This window comes from Tupaia chinensis, unplaced genomic scaffold (assembly GCF_000334495.1).
Source record: "Tupaia chinensis unplaced genomic scaffold, TupChi_1.0 Scaffold000685_1, whole genome shotgun sequence".
NCBI classification, from domain to species: Eukaryota; Metazoa; Chordata; class Mammalia; order Scandentia; family Tupaiidae; genus Tupaia; species Tupaia belangeri.
The window spans coordinates 2,469,995-2,476,535 of NW_006160208.1; positions in this window are offsets into that span (position 1 = coordinate 2,469,995).

The following is a 6,541-nucleotide window of genomic DNA, read 5'->3' on the forward strand; positions in this document are numbered from 1 at the left end:
AAAAAAAAAAAAAAAAAAAAAAACCTTCATGACATTGCCCATAAAGTGACACTTAATACTTAATGGTGTATATGTTTTGAGAGAAAATACCCACAAACTTTAGAAAAAAACCTTGCATGTAAGGGCTTCTTGAAATAGCTTATCTATCAAATGTGAGATATCCTCCCTTCGGAGGAGTTGGAGCAGGAAGTGAGTGTAACAAATATATATTGACGGGTATGGGATAAAAACAAATTATGCAGAAATGAGAGAAAGGATGGTGCCTATTATTGGAACACATGTCTTACACCCATTTTCATCAGTGCTGGGTACAGAATATGAAGAAGGCCTTTCAGGGTTTTTTTCCTCCGAGCATTAAGCCAATCTGAATTCCCTTCGGCAGTGAAGCATTAAAGATATAGTGTTACCCTGGAAATATAAATTATTAATATATTCAGTATTTTTGTCACTTCTCAACTGTTAACCAAATTAGACAAAACTTTCTTTTACTAAGTAGATTTTCTCTTTGGGATTAACTTTGGGAATGCTCAGGGCCACCACAGTAAAAACTTTGGTCATTTACATATAATTTTGCAAACTTCCACTGGTCCATGACAGTCTTTGTACCTCAAATGTTGGTATTCTTGATTTTTTTTTCCTTCTCATTTAACTGTGGAGGATAAACCCTGCTTTGGATTTACAATGACTTTAGGATAAAAGTCTCCCTCTCTTTTCTCCCCCTCCCCCTTCCTCACCTCTCACAGGCATCACTAAATACCAGAGGAACAAATAAAGTTAATTCAGAGCAACTTCAGAACAACACCATAGAGTTGAGATACACATTTAAATCCTACCTGAATTTTTACTTAACAAAGGTAAACTGTAGTGCCAGCCTGTGGCCTGGTGGTTAAGTTGGCTAGACCCTACATGGCTGATTCTTCCGTTCGAGTCCCAGACCCAGGGGTTTGAGAAACACACCAAATGTGTGTGTGTGTGTGTGTGTGTGTGTGTGTGTGTGTTTTGTGTCTTTGCTGAAACCTTCATCCAAAGTCCCAAAGTCCCAATTCTCCAGCTTGGCCAAATATCAAACTTGGAATAGTTTGACTTTACAAAAGATTAAAAATGTTACCACAAAATGGAATGGATTCAAATCAGGTTGCGTCTTTACTGTGCTCTTCCTGCGCTTTCTCTGACAACAAGTTACTTCCAGTCTCCCTGCCTCAGACCCTCTTACCCAGCCCCCTCCTGTCTGAGTCTCTTACACCCAATCCCTCCACTCTTTCTTTAAGTAAGTTGTATGGTAATGGTTTCCAAGAGAGGCCCAATCAAACCCAGAAATAACAAAATACAAAAAACAGTGGGTTTGGCTGGAGGTGACCCATTGTGATGCCTCTGAAAGGGGCAACCTCTTGTTTCTTGGGCTTCATCCTTGAATGGGCAAGAAGAAAAATAATCATCCCCATGAAATCAAAGGTTTTCTCTAGAGGCTTGAAGAACAAAGCTGATGGCTGGTGCTCTGGGTCGGTCCCCTGGCTCTGCAGGGCTGGAACTAGTGGCTTCCAGGCACTCCAGCCACCCCTGCCGAAAGGGTGGTAATACAGAGCTCACTTGTGCTCTCAAGCGTTATTGAACAAAGACAGCCCCGTGTAACAGTAGGGGCCCTCCAGTCTGGGCTACTAGATGCCAGGAAAGGAAGGTAGACACGCTTCCATGTAGGCACCCAGGTCAGCCCTCAAACATGTGGAATTCCTACGAATCTGGAAGTGGGTTTCTGCACAGAGCAGCACAATAAAAAAAATTTTAAAAGGCAGGTGACATGGGCATGCAGTAGGGGCTCAATAAACATTTGTGGCATGGTGAAATGAACTGCCAAACAGTGCTGAGTCTCCTGGAATTCTGTATCAAGTCCCCCCTAGATCTCTCATTTCTGGCCTTAAGTCCCTTCCCTGGGTCGGCAGAGACCAGCAAGTAATCATACATCCACCTGGCAACAGTGGAGTAACTTACATGCATTCTGAGAATTATCAGAAGGAACAAGTCCTGCCTTTACCTAGAAATGAACATCCTGAAGCCTTGTGGAATGGCAGCAGGCGACAATGCCAGGCCTGCTCTGTGAAGACAAGAGCTTCCTGTAGTCACAGATACGTGCATACCCCAAGTCCAGGTCTTAGAGTCAGAGCTAGCCTGAGGAGATTCGATTACTTTCATCTGGAAAAGATCCAAGACTGGGCTGAGTCAGATTCCTCTCCCCTTTCTGCTCCTTATTTATGCGAGTGTGGTTCCCAGAGCTAAACTGTCTGGATTTGCGTTCCAGCTCTGCTGCTTACTAGCTGTGCAACTTTGGGGAAGTTGCTAAGTCTCTCAATGTTCATTTCATCATCTATAATAAAGAGATATTAAAGGTGCATATATTATATATATATATATACATACACACACACACATACACACACACACACACACACCATTACAAACACTGTTTTCCTCTCACCCCTTCTTCCAAAGAGTCAGATCCTTGGGGCCACCTCAAACTAAAAACAAATTGCTCAGGCAAATTAACTCCATGGCTTTTTCTTAACCTCCAAGGCTTGTCCTGAGTAAGACAATTTTCTTGGTTCAGGACAAGGGAGGGTAGGGATCTTTACTTTCATCCCATGGTCCATCTTAGGGCTGTGAGCTCCACTCCAGCTATGACTAATAATTCGGAATGCTATCTCTAACACTCTTACTACAGAAAGTTGACCATATATTATTGAACCAAAGTTCTTAGGCTTCATTCTCACACTCCCTGCCCAATTACACATTCCAGAGCCTCGTAACACAAATCTAGGCCATTTCCTACTTTTTTTAAACATGAGAGAAATAAACAGATTCAATATTCCTTAAATGCAAGTCTATGGCAGCTCTCTGTTCTTTTCAGCGTTTCTCCCATCTTTCCCATTCAAGTTTTTCCTTTTGTCCATCTTATTCATCACCTTCAGCTCCATGCCTGGTTCAGGTTTGGGTCTAAAGATTCAACCCTCGCTGTATGTAAAGCTCTGCTGCAGACCCCAGCTCCTGTATCGCAGCCCCTGCCTCTCACCCCCTTTTTCCTTTGTCCTTCAATTCTCATTCTCCCTCAGTTTGTTTGTTTGTTTCTTTCTTTCTTTCTTTTTTTCTTTTTTTGAAGAGGTTTTGCTATAGGGCACATGCGATCACCAAAAAGATAGAAACAGAGAGACAGAAGGCAAGAAATCATCCCCCAGGGGGGATGGCCATGCCACAATCCCTTCTCCTCCATTCTCCTCTCGGGATCTTGGGCATGCACGCACATGCATTTGGCGTGAGTTTAAGCCGCTGCGTCTGAAACTCGAACCGTGGTTGACTACATGGGAGTCCAGCGACATAGCCATTGGGCTAACTGCTGGTCCCTCCCTCAGTTTCTGATTGCCTGACTCCTGACAGAGGTTTTCCATATACATGCCTTGGTTAGAATCTATCTACATGTGGGGAGTGTGTGCATCCATGTGCATTTGGGAATGTTATCTGTGTCTGGGAAAAACAACTATTTCCCATTCCTCCCGCCTCCATTGGCATCCCTCAGGACTCTTATACATTCCTCAGTTTTCTGTATGGAGTTTGGAAGAAGGGTCCAGGCATGCTCAGCTTCGTCCATTTTTTGGGGGTGGGGGGCAGCCTACACTCAGGAAACAAAGCAAGCATTGCCTACTAGGAATGGTAAGATTTCTAGCTCATTTTGTGCTTTTAGAATTAGTTTTAATTCTTCTCTTCCTAAAAATTATTTTATGACAGAGAGAAAGGCAATATCCTTGACAGGGTTGCACCATGCCACAATCCTCCTCACAGTCTCCCAGCCACCCAGGATCACTGGTGCATGTGGGTGCACCTGGCATGCTCAGGTTGACCTAGGATCTGAACCTGGGCCCCCATGTGGCTCCAGTATTGCACAACACCCGTTCCACCATGGCTGAGCCCAGGTAAGTTTAACTCTAAGGTGAAGTTTGCAAGCCCACTGTTCCCATACCTCGAAGCCTCATCCTCTAATCAGTAACAGAATAGACATTTTTGTGTCCATCTGACATCCATATCTATATTTCAATGGTTCTGAGCACAGATAGGACGGGAAAATGAGTTGTTTACTGGATTTCCTAAAATGCCAAAGCATAGGTGCTTATATTTATGCAGCAAATAATGGAGATGTGCATACATGCCTGTGGGCATCAAGTGATATAGGTCAGGAGTGCCACAAATATACATGCACAGGGTATCTGCCTGTGTACACAAATGTACACGCAGATGGGAAAATTGGGACAGAGGAGAGCACCACCCAGAGAAGATCTGCTAGATTAGAACTTAAGGGACTCAACCATTTCTGGTTCGCTTTGAAATTAAAAACAGTCATTAAGAAAGTCAGTGAAGGGACCAGCAGGTGGCAGGGTGGTTAAGGCGCTGGACACTCCCATATGGCTGACCACGGTTCGAATTCTGGACCTGGAGGCTTACTTCTCTCTCTCTCTCTCTCTCTCTCTCTCACTCTGTGTCTCTCTCTGGTCAAATTAAAATAAAGGAATGAATGAATAAGTAAATAAATAAATCTTTAAAAAAAAAAAGTCAGTGAATCTGTCCCATTAAAGTCTTTGACCACCCGCTCTCCGTGGTGGGTCGAGCTAAAGCAAAACAGAAGAGAGGCAGTCAGCAGTGTTATGTGGAATGGTGCATGGGGATAGTGGAAAGTTACTGGAACTACAGAAGACGGGAGTGGGAAACTTACAGGAGCAGGAATCCTGGGCTAAGCTATAAAGAGAAGGAGAGAGAGAAAAGGACCCCATGAGAATTTAGAACTGGACACTTTGGGGTGTTCCTATTTTCAACTAGCCTCGTTTATTTATGTTTAGCTTAAAATATATATATTAGTTGGGTCAGAGAGTGGTACATCAGCACACAACTAGACCCAACGAGAGGGCTCTGGGTTTGCATCCTAGAGCCTCCTTATACATGCAAGGCATGCATGCTGGGCCTGGGATCCTGACTGGCTGAGCCTGGGGACAGATCGTAGCATGAAGACCCTGTTGGGGATGCCTGTATGTGCATTTGTTTATGCATGTCTCAGAACAAATAAATGAATTTTTAAAATATATATGTAGTAGTTAAAATTTTATAAACATTATGAAACTTTCTTACTACAATATTTCTAACTCTTTTCTAATATTTTCAATGACACAATTATCATTTTCTATTAGTAGAGGTCATCCAGAATAAAACATTTTCAGTTCTCCCCACCAATTCCAAGGCCTTATTTTTTATATAAAAATAATTTTTACTTTATACCTCTGTCAGAATATAAATTTGTGGTTAACCCCACTACTCTTCTTAAATACAAAATAAAGTATAATGAATGAACAAATATGTTGCTACAGGGGTTGGCCATGGAGAAAATGCCCTCAAGTTTTAGGACTGAAGTTACACTCCATCTCTGTATGTTGTGGACGTATTATGTTACATGCACAGCAATAATTGCAAACCACATAGCCTTAGTAATGTTGGTGGAAGTCTAGGGGAGCCAATTTTGGATACTTGAAGAGGCTGTTTTAGAAAAAAGTCAAATTAGAGGAAGAATCATTTGCAAATTTATATTCTGGCCATGAGTCACAGCAAGGAGTTTGTAAAAGTTTGCAGGCTAGCTCTGTGACCGGGTGGTTAAGGCAGCCAGATTCCATATGGCCAACCCCATGGTTTGAATTCCAGACCCAGCAACTTGGGAAACATGCCCAGCACGCAGTTGTATGTGCCCAAAATCCCAAAAGAGAAGAGAAATGGAGGAGAAAGAATTGTAGTGTGATCATTCCCCAGGGGCAGTTCTTGCTCCCTCTCTTTCTTTCCCTCTTTCCTTCTCTCCTTCTCTCTCCCTCTCCCTCTCCCTCTTTTTCTCTGCCTTTCTGTTTCTTTGGTGAGCACACATGCCCCCAAGTGGAAAAGAGAAAAAAAAAAGGGTAGGAAAATCTCTTATTTCATAAGCCCTTCCCTATACTGGCTTATAGTAAAGAAGTAGACATAAACATAACTGGATATCATCTGAACTATACTACCGTTCAGTCACAAAGACACAAGTAAAATAGATACTATCAAATTAGAACTGAGTAGTAGCTATTATGGCCTTTGACTGTAGGCTGATGATGGCCCTGACATGTGTGGAAAGGGGAGTCTTCAGGGGAAGGCATTTGTTGCTTACCATTAATTTCAGAAAAAAAAAAGTTGAGCTATAAAATTTTAAAACTACAATTAAAAATAAATGATTTCTAAAACTGCCAAAACTACAATTTGTTATCTGTTTCCATGGTATGAATAACATTGATCAGTAAGATCACACTTTCAAACCTTTTCAGTTATATACTAGAGAAAGAGATACTAGGAAAGATGAATATACTTTTTGGATGATAGAAGTTCAGGAAGTAGAAATTCCCAAGATGCATTACAAGGCTTTCTGTGAGAAGTCTTCTAGGTAATAACCACTGATGTGGGTAAAGGGACTATATGACAAGTCGATGGTGCATCTGATGGTGGC